General features: G+C 43.5%; 1 protein-coding gene across 1 annotated transcript in view; it reads right to left on the bottom strand.

Annotated features, from left to right (window-relative positions):
- LOC138261364 (serine-rich adhesin for platelets-like) overlaps window positions 1-15211 on the bottom strand; it is a 320695-nt gene that overhangs the window by 289125 nt on the left and 16359 nt on the right. The gene's annotated exons all lie outside the window — the stretch shown is intronic.

Here is a 15211-nt window from a genome sequence, read left to right as displayed (position 1 = left end):
AGCAATCACAAATCTTCCGACGGCACATGCAACGTCCAAGAAAGGCATATGCGTTCAAAGTGATATTGCTTCTGCTAAAAAAAAACGGACGTAAAATAGTTCTCCAGAGGTGCAAAACGATTAGACAATCCATTATGATGTGCAAAATGTTGCATTTGGCCCTCAAATCGCATGTACATCTCTCAGACATATCTATCAAATCATTTTGTAACTCTAGATTCCCGTACAAGGGATGAATCCCCACTCTAATTCTTAGTACTTCATATCTCAATCTTCGGTTAGGCAACAAATACAGTTAGAGGAACCATTCTTCATTTTGCCATGCTGTACTCATAACTTGCACTGAACTTTTGCCCCCAAGGTATTGCTGGACGTTCTCTCTGGACAGCAATTTACAATATGCCTTTAGCTCCGTCTTGGAAACCTCCATATTTAGATTCTCTGAGTCCAGCTTCACTTTCATACTAACACAGATGTCATTCAGCCTTTTCCTTACCCCCTTGGCCCTTTCCCTTTCCCTTTTCACAATCTCATTCCAGCACCATAATGCAACTTTTTGCTCTTCCACACCTTCACCCTTAACAAAAATCTAATTAAGGCCACTTGTGCCAGTTTATCTTACGCCACCAAGCCCGTGTCTAACCTCACGCCCTGTATCATAACTGACGCTGGCAGGGACAACACGTTTTTTAAACACTTCCCCTTCTCCCTGTTCCAATAATTTCTCCCATTCACATATTGCAGCTCAGCTCCATATAAGAATTGTGAGGGTATCATGGCGGCATAGGCTTTTAACACTGGTCTATGAGAAATTTCCCCATAATCCCTATAGAGTTTTTTCAGGCCAAGACAAGTGCTTTAACTTTGCTAATTCAATGTGCACAACCCATCTTAAGGATGCCTCCAATCACACCCCCAAATACTTATACTCCTTCACCTGTTCCAGTTTTATATCACCTAAATACCAGTAAAATCTGGAGGTTTTACTGCCAAAGCACAGCACTTTAATCTTCTCCCAATTCACCGTAAATTTTTTTGTTTGGCAATATTCTGCAAATGCATCCAGCTTTCTTTGCTGGCCTAACTGCATTAGATCAATGATCACAAGATCATCAGGGTATAAAGGACACACCACATGATTCCCATCCATTTTGGGGATGGCTCCCGTTTCTACCATCAGTGCTGCAGGCAAATCGGCAATAAACAGAGAAAACAGTAATGGGGCAAACACGCAGCCCTGCCGCAACCCATTTTTTAATACAATTTTATGCATTAGTGTCCCTTCCACATATGTAATAACTTAGGCCCAATTATTTGTATGCCATTCTTGAATGAGCCCCAGCAATCTTTTTGAAATTCCCTGCTTAAGCAGAGTTTCCCAAAAGCACTTACGGTCCACCAGATCAAAAGCGGCAAGGAACTTGACAGAACAACCTTCCCCCGTAATCTATCGACTTCCGCGCATTGGTCCAGAGGGAAAATCAGTAGGCAATTGTTGAATGACCCTCCTTAAAATATCCCTACTCTGGGGGGACAACATGCCTCAGGTTGACCAATTCATAAGTCTCCCCAGGATAATTTTGGAGAACAGTTTTTTTCCGAGATCTAGCAGATTGATTAATCTATAATTTTTGGGGTCTTTTTGTTCCCCCTTTTATACATTGGTCTCACAATAGCACCTCTCCAATTTTCTGGGAGCTGCTCCAGGTCTAAAATAATCTGAAACATCTGGCCAAAATATTCCACGCACCAATCAGGTCTGGTGTTTATAATAATTGCTGGGAGATTGACCGGCTGCCCTGGTGAGTACCAGATTAGATATAGTACGTTTGATATTTGCTACTGAAAATACAGGTCTGATGTCTTCATCCAACTCCCTGCATGGGGTTATTGGCCTTGATACCTCCTCTGACCCGTCACTATACACCTTCTGCAAATATTGTGCCCAGGTATCTTCATTCACAACACACTTCATACCCTGCTGCGTTTTTCCTGAACCATCATGTACTACCTTCCAGAACTTTTTTTTATTTTTTGTTTCTATTGCTTCCAGTAGATTCCCCCAACACTTCTCCTTATAGATTCTCTTCTGATTTCCCACCATGTTTTTATATACCTTCTTCAAGTTCTGAAGGCTATTATAGCTCACCCAATAATATCTCCTTCTGAACCTTTTCTCCCGTTTTCTAATCTGGGACTTTAGTTTCTGATGCTTCTCATTAAACCAGGTATTAACTTTCCTCTGATAATCCTGCGGTCTCGCCCCTTGTACGCTCTCCCCTTTCAAGACCACCCTTAGTCTGGTCACTACTTGGCTAATAATATTCTCATACCACGATAAATTACTGACTGGTGCCTTACGCATTGTAAACTCTTGTTGTTGAGAGGCTAACGTGGTCAATGATTCCTCCGTGATACAGATTGTGAGGTGGTTTGGATAGACAACCTGCATGGGGAGTATTTTTTCTCTCGTATTACTTATCCCCCTTCTTTATTCCAGCTTTAAGGGGTAATGATCACTTCCATCTTCCTGTCCTACACAGAAACTTCTAATCCTATTGAAGTTCCATGCATGCATGAAGATTTAATCAATTGGACAAGGCTGTGCCCCATATTTATACGTTCGATTAGCTGGACGATCGGGCTCCATCTGTCCATTTATACAGAACAGACCCCTGGTGCCCTTATTTGTTGAGAGCCTCAACTTGTGCCTCACTGTTAATTACTGGGAAGCTAGTAAAATGTAAATTATATGCCGATAGTATCTCGGTATGTCATGCATCAATTCTACCAGGGTTTAACCTATGATTAAAATCCCCTACCATAATAAATAAATCTTATAAAACTTAGTGCACAATGAATCTACGTCCTCCTTGAATCTACCTAGTTCAAGGCAATATTCGTCCCCTTGAAACTTTGTGCATACACATTAACTACTATCACAGAGTACTACCTCGCATCCGGGTCTGGGTCCAGTGATCTCACTCTTCAAGTCATCAACTTTTCACATTTCAATTATACTGGGTCCACCTTTTGAGCTATTTTCGTTGACATTAAGGTTGTTAAACCCCCAGAAAAGCGGCCCTGTTGGCTTCCCTTGGCAACAGTATTTACCTGCACAAAACCTTCAAAAATGTAAGAGTTGTTACACAGATAAGTCTCCTGCATGCACACAATCTCATGTAACTTGACCACTTTTCCAAAACTTTCCAGCTGTAACATACTTGCTAATCCATTAACATTCCAAGTTAGTACCTCTAGTCTGTGCGACGACCCTGAGTCCTAATCAACATCACTCAAACATTCTTCTCCTCTATAGTCTGGTAAGGCTAAAATCGCATACCTATTCCCGTTCTTCTCAGCCTCCCAAAAAGAGGACTGCACAGTTATCGCCAAGGCTTCCCTTTCACCACACTCCTTTCCCATCAACCTGACTTGTCTTAGCCCCAGCCCTGCGTGATATCTAAGGAAACAATTATTCTGGGTTTCGAACTCCGATATTTCAGATCTCAGGACCACCCTAATCCTTTCCTTTTGTACCTCGTTTTCAGCATTTAAGATTAGAGACTTTACCAGCCCGAATACAATAAGACTTTAGTCACTTCCTCCTCTTTACATTTTTTTCATAAAGCCCACCTGTCTAAGGTCCTTAGTTCCAAATTCTTTCAGGCTGGGACACTTGAAGAAGGCAACCAGTAGTTTAGATCAATTTAGAGGGACTATCTTTCTAGGTCGTTTTCCCTTTTTTCCATTTTGTGCTGGTTCTAAATACAACCAAAGGTCACTTCCGGCTCCATCCCCCTTATCAGTGGTTGCATTATCACACATACTCCTGCACATACTGCCTTTCCTTTCTATTTTTATCAACATCCCTTTCTTAACCCCCTGCTTTTTTGTGACTTTCTTTGCTCCTCCTCCCTTAGCCATCCCTGTAGCTTCCTGGCAAAGGCACTGGATATTCCCTTCATTATAATCTCCCCGAGACCGCCTACCATTCCCTTCAAACTTCCTAGTCCTAGTCGTTTTGCTCGGGTTAATTTTTAGTTTGATCACTTTTTTTTATTTTTTATTTAATCTTACTCCCATCCCCTTGCCTGGATACCTTTGTTTGTACAGGGTTTGTTCCAACTCCATTCCCTGTCCTTACTCTTTTTGTCCTGGGTATATACTGTCTATATCTAGTGGATGCCCCTAACTTATTAACAAGCATTGGCTGCATGGAGACAGAAACACTCTGTGCCTCTACCGAGCTCGGGGCCCTTCCCCCAACCTCCGACATGCTAGGTACTTCAGCATCTTGCCTATTTCCTTCCACAGGGCTAAACATGGTTGGCAATAGGGCTTTTATCTGTTTTAATTCCCCCTGCAATTACCTGAAATTGGTCACATTGTACTTTCAAAATATCATGATTCCTTACCAATACCTCCAGCAACCCCTGCAAAGCCTTCAGCAAGATCACCAGTATATCCAACATGGGCACTGAGGGCAATTCAGTGAAATTCACATTCATAGTGGAGTTTTGCCATTTGAGGTTCTTTTCCCAACTCCTGGGCCCTGTCCATCCAACACCTCTCCCTCCCTCCTACAATCAGTGGTGTCTCCCTTAGGGTACTCTTCCTCAGGATCCCCATTCCTTTAGGCTCCATACTGCCTCAAATAATGAAAAAAGCCTGGGCGATGATGATAGTCTGGGTTAAATATTGAATTTCATTGTGACTCAATGTGTCCTCCATGCTTATCGTTGGTAGACTTAGATTAAAAGTCAGACCGCCGGACTCCTTGACTTGACCTTTTTCTGATGGCCCCAGCTCAGTTAAAGATTGAAGTGATTTCCTTTAAAATATCTGTCCACAAAGTTCTTTATTGATTTGGTCACTGACACTTCCTCTGAAACATTCAGTGAAGGACACACCAGCTGGTTTTGGCCCCTTTTATCCCCCCTCTGGTCTTTCTTTCACCTTAATTTCCAAAGCCATCCTAATCTACTTCTGGCCTGTTGTCAGAAGACATTATGGGAGCCTCATTTTGGCAGCTACTCAATCCTTTTAACTGTTTCCCTTTTCTGGATGCCATGTCCCCTTAATGCCTAACAGCACCTTACCAGTGGCTGTTCCTTGCTTCTCTTGTCACTCCTGTCAAAATTATTCCTTCCTTATCTGCTTCTTTATGTTGCTACACCCTCGCCACAAAATTCCAGAAGCTCCTTTTTAGTAACAAATTATACTTCAAATTATACTTGTCTATGTCAGCCCTTCCAAGAGACCACCGGACGGCCACTGCTGCCGCCATCACTTCAAGAACAACCAACTACTGGTGCCTTTGAATTTTTTTTTTTAATAGCAGGATCGGGCAGTCACTCCATACGCCTTCTACTACAATCGATTCCACAATCGATTCCACTGCTGACCCCGTTCTGCCCCAAGCCTCTCCACTGACCATTGAGCGCACCGCCATGCGCAGCACACCTCGCATCTCCCCCCGGTGGCCGGCACGGTTGCCCTACGCTGGCTGGAGGCTAACAGGAGGCTCACTGGGGCCTGTGGCTATCCACCCCAGGTCCGCAAATCAATAAAAAGTTTGTCCGGTTTTAAACACCACTCGCGGCTCACTGGGGCCCGTGGTTATCCTTCTGAGGTCTGCAAACAGTAAAAGAAATTCTGTCAGCATCAATTGCGGCTCGTGGCTTCACTCTATTTCTGTTCAGTTCCATCGCGGTCAGTTCACTGCGCCTCGTCGTCTCAGATGGGGGCAGGCACGAGCACGGCAGTGCGGCGTCCGCGTCGACAAACAAGGAAAGCAAGCAGAGGCCCTGCAGAGGTTAAGATTCTGTCTAAAGGGCAATCAAACCGTACCTCCTGGGCTGGTCTGACAGATCAGTGTATGGGCCGATTTTTTAGGCTCATACCTGTGGGAGCATGTGCTAGCACATGCGTCTCGCTAGTGGGACTCCGTTGTTATCTAAAAGGGCTTGGAGCCCACTGGTTCTTTACCATTTGTTGGCTTGTGTGGCACTCTTCTTCAAAGCCTAGTATTTCATCACTGCAGGCCAAGCATCATTCCTGTTCCTCTCTGTGGAGCAGAAACCAATCACTGATTTACTCAACTTAATCAATGCCCTTCCGCTGCTCCCCACTGATTGAGGTACTTCTTTTTAACTTCTAGGGACTTGCAAACAGAAGGTGTGTGGTTTGCAAAAATGTGCCCAACAGGACAAACAAAATTGCTAACTTTTATTTTCTGTACTTAACTCTTTTATCTTGCCAAGTCTTTTTGTCCTCACCTTGCACTCATTTTTTATTTTGTTTTTGCTTATGGGTGCATAACGAGAATCTTGTTCTAAATATTGTAAAGACATTGTTCTCTCTTATGTGCAATTTTAAAAGTTATGCTTTAATACATAATCTTGCAGTACACCCCAATCCACCAGGCTCCAATCCAATCTACCCCACTCCAATTCAATCCAATCCGCCCCCAAACATTCCAATCCACCCTACGCCAAACCACTCACCCATATCCACTCCAATCCATTACACTCCACTCCACTTCATTCCTCCCAAACCAGCTCATTCCAGTCTGCCCCAATCCAATCCACCCCACTCCAATCACAAACAATCTGTCCCACTCCAATAAAAACAATCTGCCTCACTCCAGTCCAAAATAATCTGCCCCACTCCAATCCCAAACAATTACCCCCACTCCAAGCTTGCCCACACCAATCTAAAACAATTTGTCCAACTCCAAGCCAAATCAGTCGCCCTACTCCAGTCTGTCCCACTCCAATCTAAAACAGTATGCCCCACTACAATCTCCCACTCCAATCCAAAAGAATCTGTCCCACTCCAATCCAAAACAGTCTGCCTCTCTCCAATCTGCACCATGCCAATCCCAAACAATCTGCTCCATGCCAATCCAAAACAATCTCCCCCACTACAATCTAAATCAAGCTGACCCATTTTAATCAAAAACAATCTGCCCTACTCCAATCTGCTCCCTCCAATCCAAAACAATCTGCCCCCCTCCAATCTGCACCACTGCCATTCAAAACAATGGGCCCCACTCCAATCCAGAACAATCTGTCCCACTTCAATCTGCCCACTCCAATCCAAAACAATCTGCCCCACTCCAAAACAAAACAGTCTACCCCACTCCAGTATACCCCACTTCAATCCAAAACGATTTGCCCTACTCTAAAATGCCCCACACCAATCCTACAAAATCTGCCGACTCCTGTCTGTCCCACTCCAATCTGCCCCACTCCAATCCAAAACAATCTGCCCCACCCCAATCTAGCCAATCCAATCCAAAACAATCTGCCCCTCTCTAATCTGTCCTATTACAATCTGCCCCACACCAATTCAAAACAATCTACCCTAATCCAACCTGCCCCACTCCAATCCAAAACAACATGCCCCACACCATTCTACCGTACTCCAGTACAAAACAATCTGCCCCACTCAAAAAATGCATAAGCCAATCCAAAACAATCTGCTCCTCTCCAATCTAAAGCAATAGGTCCCATTTCAGTCTGCCCCTCTCCAATCTAAACAATATGCCCATCCAATCTACCTTGCTCCAAACCAAAGCAATATGCCCCCTCTCCAATGCAAAGCAATCTGCCCCACTCCAATCCTAAACAATCTACCCCAAAACAATCTGCCCTACTCCAATCTAAAACAATCTGCCACATTCCAATCTACCCCTGCCAATCCAAAGCAATCAGGCCCACTCCAATCTAAAATAATCTTCCCCCACTCCAATCCAAAACAATCTGTCCCACTCCAATCCAAAAAAATCTGTCCCACACCAGTCTGCGCCACTCCAATCCAAAACAGTCTGCTCCACTCCAATCTGCCTCACTCCAATCCAAAACAATCTGCCCCACTCCATCCAAAACAATCTGCCTCACTCCAATCCAAAACAATCTGCTGCTCCCCAATCTGCTTCACTCCAATCCAAAACAATCTGCCCCACTCAACTCCAAAACAATCGGCCCCACACCAATCTGTCTGACACAATGCAAACAAAATCTGCCCCACTTCAATATGCCAGACTCCAGTCTGTCCCACTCCAACCCAAAACAGTCTGTTCAACCACAATCAGACCTATTCCAATCTGCCTCACACCAGTCCAAAACAATTTGCCCCACTCTAATCTGCACCACTCCAATCAAAACAATTGCCCCACTCCAATCCAAAACAATCTGCCCCACTCCAAACCAAAACAATCCATCCCACTCCAATCTTCCCCACGCCAATCCATAGCAATCTACCCCACTCTGCACTGCCTCACTGCAATCCAAAACAATCTGTCCCACCCCAATCTGCCAACTCAATCCAATACAATCTGGCCCATTTCAATCTGCCTCAATCTAATCCAATCCACTTTACCCCAATTCAATGCACACCACTCCATCCCATTTCACCCCAATCCAATCCACCCCACCCCACTCTAATCCACCCCACACCAATCTAATACAGCTCATTCCAATCTAACCCACTCCAATCCAATCCACCTCACACCAATCCAATCCACCCCACTTCACCCCAATCCACCCCACTCCAATCCAATCTACCCCACTCAAATCCAATCCACTCAACTCCAGTCCAATCCACCCCACTCCAGTCCAATCCACCCCACTCCAGTTCAATCCACCCCACTCCAATCCAATCCACCCCAGACCAATCCCATTCACCCCACTCCAATCCATCCCATTTTAACACTCCAGTCCATCCCACTCCAAATATCTACCCCACCCCAAAAGGTCCAACCCATTCCAATTCAACCCACTCCAATCCACCCTACTTCACTCCAGTCCAATTCACCACAAGCCACTCCGCTCATATACAACCCACTTCACTCCAATCCAATCCACCCCACTCTAGTACACCCCACTCGAATCCACTGCACCAAATCCAGTCCACCACAATCCAATGCACCCCACTCAATCCAATCCACCTCACTCCAACCCAATCCACCCCACTTCAATCCAATCCACACCACTCCAAACCAACCCACTCCACACCGCTCCAAGTCAATCCACCCCAATCTAACCCACCCCAATCCACTCCACCCTACTCCAGTTCACCCCACTTCAATCCAATCCACACCACTCCAAACCAACCCACTCCACACCGCTCCAAGTCAATCCACCCCAATCTAACCCAACCCAATCCACTCCACCCTACTCCAGTTCACCCCACTTCAATCCAATCCACCCCATCTAGTCCACCCCACTCCAATCCACCCCACTCTACTACAATCTACCCCACTATCTTCCAATCTACTCCAGTCCACCCCACTCTACCCCAATCCAATTCACCCCATCCCAGTTCAGTCCACCCCACTGCAATCCATCAAGCCCACCCAACTCTAATCCAATCCACTCCAATTCAATCCATTCCAATCAAATGAATCCAATCAACACCATTCAAATTCACCCACTCCAGTCCAAACCAATCCACCCCACTACAGTTCAGTCTAATCTGCACCACTCTAGTCCAATCTAACCCATCCTACTCAAATTCACCCAACTCCAATCCAGTCCACTCCAATCCAGTCTAGTCCACTCCAGTCCTATCACTCTAATTCAGTCCTCCCTCCCCATCCAAGCTAATCTACTCAAGTCCAATCCACCCCTCCCCATTTCAATCCACTCCTTTCCAATCCACCCCATCCTGTCCACACACTCCATTCCACCCCCCTTCACCCCACTCTAGCCCAATCCAATCCACCCTGCACAACTCCATTTCACCAGACTATCTCAAGTTCACTCCAACCCACTCCACCCTATTCCACCCCACTCCACATCACTCCACTCTACGATGCTGCGCTGTACGTCACTCTCTGTCACTGAACCTCTGAACTGTACTCCCTTTTACTCGACTCTACGACACTCTACTCCCGCCAAGCTAATAGCTCTTGTATAGGCGAGACCTATTGGCTTTGCCAAGACTTGTTTAGCAGTTTGTGAGCCTGTTCTATAGCCAGGTGGGCTGTTTTATACTGTTGATTTCCCTGATACAGAAGCATTGCCTTCAGCAAACACAAATGCATGCAGTCTCCCATATTTTGCAAAGTACCCATACAGCGTGTCTTTACAAGGCCTAAACTGGTCTGATTTGCAAATGTAGCCCACTTTTTAGCTATCTGGTTCGCTAATGAGGGTCACTTTTATGTTGGTGCCCGGACCTACTTCTTGTTCCAGTCCGATCCTGACTCTGATTAGTCAAATAAAATAGGAACTCTGTATTTATGATTGTGTTTTTCAAAATGCAGAGAATTCTTCCTTACCTAGAGGACTTAAAAGTAACATTTTGTAAAGCGCACGAAGCTATTGTTTGCACAGAACTAAACTTATGAGAGGAGATTGCATGTTTGCTTTCTGTCTCAATAAGAGACAGACTTCCTTGTTTCTAATTTTCATATAGCCAACGAGCTGAATTTACTTTCCATTGTTACAGAAGGGTTGCAAAGTTACCCAGACTCTATGTTAAGCATCCTGACCGTGCCATTGTGCTAATAGGAACAATATGAGAATAAACACACAGCACTTCCTTGTTGTCAGGCATTGATAAGAATATGTGTTTGCAATGCAATCGACATTTGTGTGTTTCCCTCTCATTCTGTTTGCCATTCTTTCAGCAGAATTTATGTTCAGGTGACCCTTACCAAGTTTAGTATTCTCAAAATAGTCCACGGACTCCCTGGGGCTGAATGCTTACCAGTGATCCCATTAATCCAATTCTACTTCCTTGTCCCAGACTTTACATTATAAGATGTGTCCTCAGCTAGGAGACAGGTACCCCGCTGCCTCATGACTTGAGATCCGGGATAAAGAAGTAATGAGGAGGCTACATATTCCTTGAGAATGCTGATTTCTAGACTAGGAAATGTGTGGTAACCGTGTATTTCACTAAGGCATGAAAGGCCTTCATTACAAGTGAATTTAGAGCTACAGTTCACCTCTGAATTAAGATTGTGGCAGTCTCTTGTTTATCCAGATTAAACATGGCATATTGCCAAAATATATTAACTCTTAAAAAATGGAGTGAGTAGACCACTAACGTCATGGATGTTGATTCACAAAAATGCCAGGTGGTGGAAGTGATGTTATGCATCTTTTGTTGCTCTGATGATATCACAGGAAGCGACAGCAGGTCATATCTTTGTTGTCATAACCGGAAGTGACATAAAAATGATTTTTTAAAAACATGTATCGAGGGTTTGCTCAATACAAAGAATATTATTAAAGACGTATAATGCAGGAATGTCTGTGATAAAACAGACTGCAGCTAAATTCACTCATTTTCTCTGCTGTCGCTATTATTGGCATTTCATTTTGCCCCTTGTAAACAGTAGTAAAATCTAATGTGAAAAAGTACCCAATTTTACTCATAAAGCAAGTCATGACTGCGACAGTATTTGGTGCACATGTGCAGAAAAGAGAATTTTTTTTAGAAGAAAAGGCACTGCTTTGTTAATCAGTAGTATTTAAGCCACGCTTAAATGCTTACCCTTTTGTCTGGAAATGAACGTGATATGTATTTTAACTGTCATTTCACTACATTCACTGGAGCAAAATGAGGAATGCTAAAATTATGAGCAGCTTGCCGGGGGAAAAGAAATACAATCAACTCAACCGCACTGCAGTGTCAAAAAAACAAGCCTGCAATTTGATAACCTTAGGGCAATCATATCCACATTATTAAAAATTGCTACATTAAAACAGATGGAAATAATGCATTTACTTGAGCTTATAATAATCGGGGACATCACTGATCAACAAAGTGAATGGCCTTAATAAATGAATTTTAGCCAGTTTTGTGTTTTTCTACACAACCTGAATTTCTCACTACATTGTGGCTTGTTTCACACGCCCTTAACAATGAACCAAGCTAGCCAGGGGGTGCAAGAGCAGTGCTGAGGCTAGAAAAGGGCAGGGCCGGGGTATCAGCTGCCACCTCTTGCAACCACCAACTTACATCCATGATCAAAAATACCTGAAGGATACTGAAAACTGAAACTTAAAAAGAAGGTAATTCTTCTGGCTATGGCTCTCATTAGACCCGGGGGAATCCAATACAGGGTATAAACAGGATTTCGCGCCTGATATCAAATTCTGCATCAAATAAAAGTTATCACACTGTCTGGTTTTTCCACGCGTAAATTCCTCCGGGTATTAAAGACATTTCGGTGAGGAAAAGAAGTCGATAATCGAGAAAAATGAGAATCTTGGGCTAAGTAAAATCGTGTATACAAGTTAATACCACTCCCAACTTTATTAACTCGAAATGGTGCACTATAATTTCCTCTTCATACTACAGCAAGGTGCGGTAACTTTCGGGCCACTGTACCGTGCAGTTAATCTGCAGCATGAGGCCTATACGTTAAAAACTGTCCTGGAGCATTAGATATTATCCTGTTTTTTAATGAACCCCTGAGGAGTGTTTTGTACATATAGTGACACAGCTCCATGTCTAATTTGTTGTTAGATCTGGTGTTAGCCAAGACCTTTTGATTTTACTAAAATTATATATATAATATAGTTACTTATAGGTGTTATCAGCAAGCTTTCTCGGCTATAGGTCGGTTAATCTGCCAATCACACTTTTCTTTTGCCCTCTACAGCATACAGCATGGGGTAGTGGGTCAGCCTCTTTCAGCCATTGGTTAACTTTACTGTGACTGACAGCATTATTCCCCTCCACAAGGAGCACATCTACACACAAAGCCATTCCCTTAAGTACCAGGGTCTAATGACGATGGCAATCTGTGCTTTTTTGAGACCAAAACATAGTTTTTGACTTTAATTAATTTTTGTGTAGATTGATGAGGGCCTGGCAGTTTTCCCTAGAGTAAAGATTTGTAATGACCATAACAAAACAAAGCAAACACTGACAAAGCCTATGTTCTGGTGGCCAAACCAAGACCTAATGACTTTGCCAATGTTTGTTTGTTTCTTTTGGAAGGTCATGGTCTGCAATTTGTTTCTGTTATTGTGATATATTAAGCTCGTTTTCGGTGTAAATTGTAATTTGATGGAATTTTAATTCTAATGTGGACAGTTTAAACGTTGGACAGCTCTGAGAAAATAGAATTTTAGCTGCTGCAGGAAGGCTGATGTTTTCAATGTATATCTGGTTTATTGTTTTTCATTTGGCATGGTTTTGCATGGCTTGCTTTTTTTTATGAACTGCACAGTATAAAGAAACGTTTTTTAAAGCCTTTGGCCAGATTTAAGAGGGCCTAGCGCAATTCCAACGCCACATTAGTGTCATTTTTTTACACTAATGTGGCGCTGGAAGGCCAGAAACTCTGCACCATATTTACAAAGTGGCTCAATGCTTGCATTGCACCACTTTCTAACCCCTTGCACCACATTATGTCTGCGACAGGCATAATGTATATAAGGGGGGCGTTCCGGCGCTAGGGGGACCGACAAAATGGTGCAAAGAAATCTAAGAGATTTCTTTGCATCATTTTTATCGGCATTTTTAACGCCTGCTCAGAGAAGACATTAAAGTGAGGCTCCCGTTGTTTTCAATGGGCCTCTGGGTGCTTTGCAGGAATAGCGTCAACATTTTTTACGCTAATCCTGCAAAGCGCTGGACTAGCGTAAAAAATTATGACGTTAGTACCCCTGACTACTGCCATTGTCCGCTGTATTTTCAATACGGTTCGCATGTCGTGGCATTAGGGGGGCACTAAGGGGTGCAAGATAAGTGGTGCTGCACTATGTGCACAGCCACTTTTCATAAATCTGCCCCACTGTATTTAACACGGGATTCTAGCTGGATGAAATACACCCTGTATTTTTCAAATGATACATGTGATGTGCTGATAAATTTTAATTTTAAAACAATTATGAAATAACTAAACTGGTGCAAATGGAGTTAAACTAGAAGACTGAGATTCTGGGTCTACAATGGCCTGAGATAAGTGGACACTATATCGCACACCAAGAGACAGAGAGAGACCCACCCAAGTCAAATGGAGTGATCATATAGTCAAAAACTGTTGTGAAGAAACATTGACCAATGTATTGCTTTGTAAATGTATTTTTTTTTTCCCAGACCTTCTTTTGTTAGCAATTTAACAACGGTTGAGTGCCACCCAGAATGCTGGGTGGCCCGGCAGGCATTGCAGCACCAGTCTGGCGAGGAGCAAGCCCAATGATGATACCTGTCACCCTAGTTGGTGCTTGAGGGCTCTCCTAAAACACCCTGTATAGTTTTGTCTTTGCTGAATAGAACTTAATTAGTTCTCCTGTCTTCTCTCTCTTTTGTGGAACAGTGCACTTATATTGATATTACATGTTTGCTTTGTTAATGGACAAGATGGGTGCATGAAAAGTTGTAAGGAAGAAGGATCAAAGACTGAAGCAGTCGCCCAAGACAAATGATTTTTCATCGTAAACAAAAGTAGTGCCCATGATCCTGCACAATCAACTTGTACCCCCAAGTAGGAAATGGAGTCCACCCCAGAGATGGCTCTGCCTTGACACAAAAACGATTTAGCGTTAACAGACTTGGGGCCTGCAACCATGACAAATGTTTTAGAATAATTGGTAGAGTTCCAGCGAGTCTATAAAGCTAACAATGTTGTCTAACTGCTATTGTAAACTGGACGCTGTGCTTGCCAATAACACCACACTGTCTGCATATCGTAATGCGGGAATAAAAAGGCTGCCACCATTTGGGAAATCAACGCTATCTGCCAGTAAGACCGATTCCAGATTATTAATATAAAAGGTCAATAAGAAAGGCTGACACAATATGTCCGTATTATATCTCACTACGGTGCACATATTACTGTGCAGGTCCATTGGAAAATTTACGCTATCCATGTCCACTCCCATGCCCAGCAAGATTTTGCATAATTTCTCCCTGCTCACTCTATCAATCGCAGAGGAAAGATCAATAAAGACCATGTGGATGGACACCGGTTTTCCCACCCTACACTTATTAAAGAGGACATACAAGTTTAAGCTCTGATCAGTAGCGCCCATCCATGGCCGAAACCCGTTTTGTAGGACTGACAGAATTTTATTGTCATGGACACAAGTGGTTAATCTGTTCAAGATGCCCTGCCTAATGACCTTTAACACCGAGTCAATAAGGGAGATAAGTCTGTAGCATCTCCCTCCTACCTCCCTTCTTGAAAACGGGATTGTCTCTGGTCTAAACCAAGATACGGGTAATATCGTGTTAG

The sequence above is a fragment of the Pleurodeles waltl genome, chromosome 10, assembly GCF_031143425.1.
Source record: "Pleurodeles waltl isolate 20211129_DDA chromosome 10, aPleWal1.hap1.20221129, whole genome shotgun sequence".
In the NCBI taxonomy this organism is placed as follows: domain Eukaryota; kingdom Metazoa; phylum Chordata; class Amphibia; order Caudata; family Salamandridae; genus Pleurodeles; species Pleurodeles waltl.
This window is presented reverse-complemented; position numbering and strand designations above follow the sequence as displayed.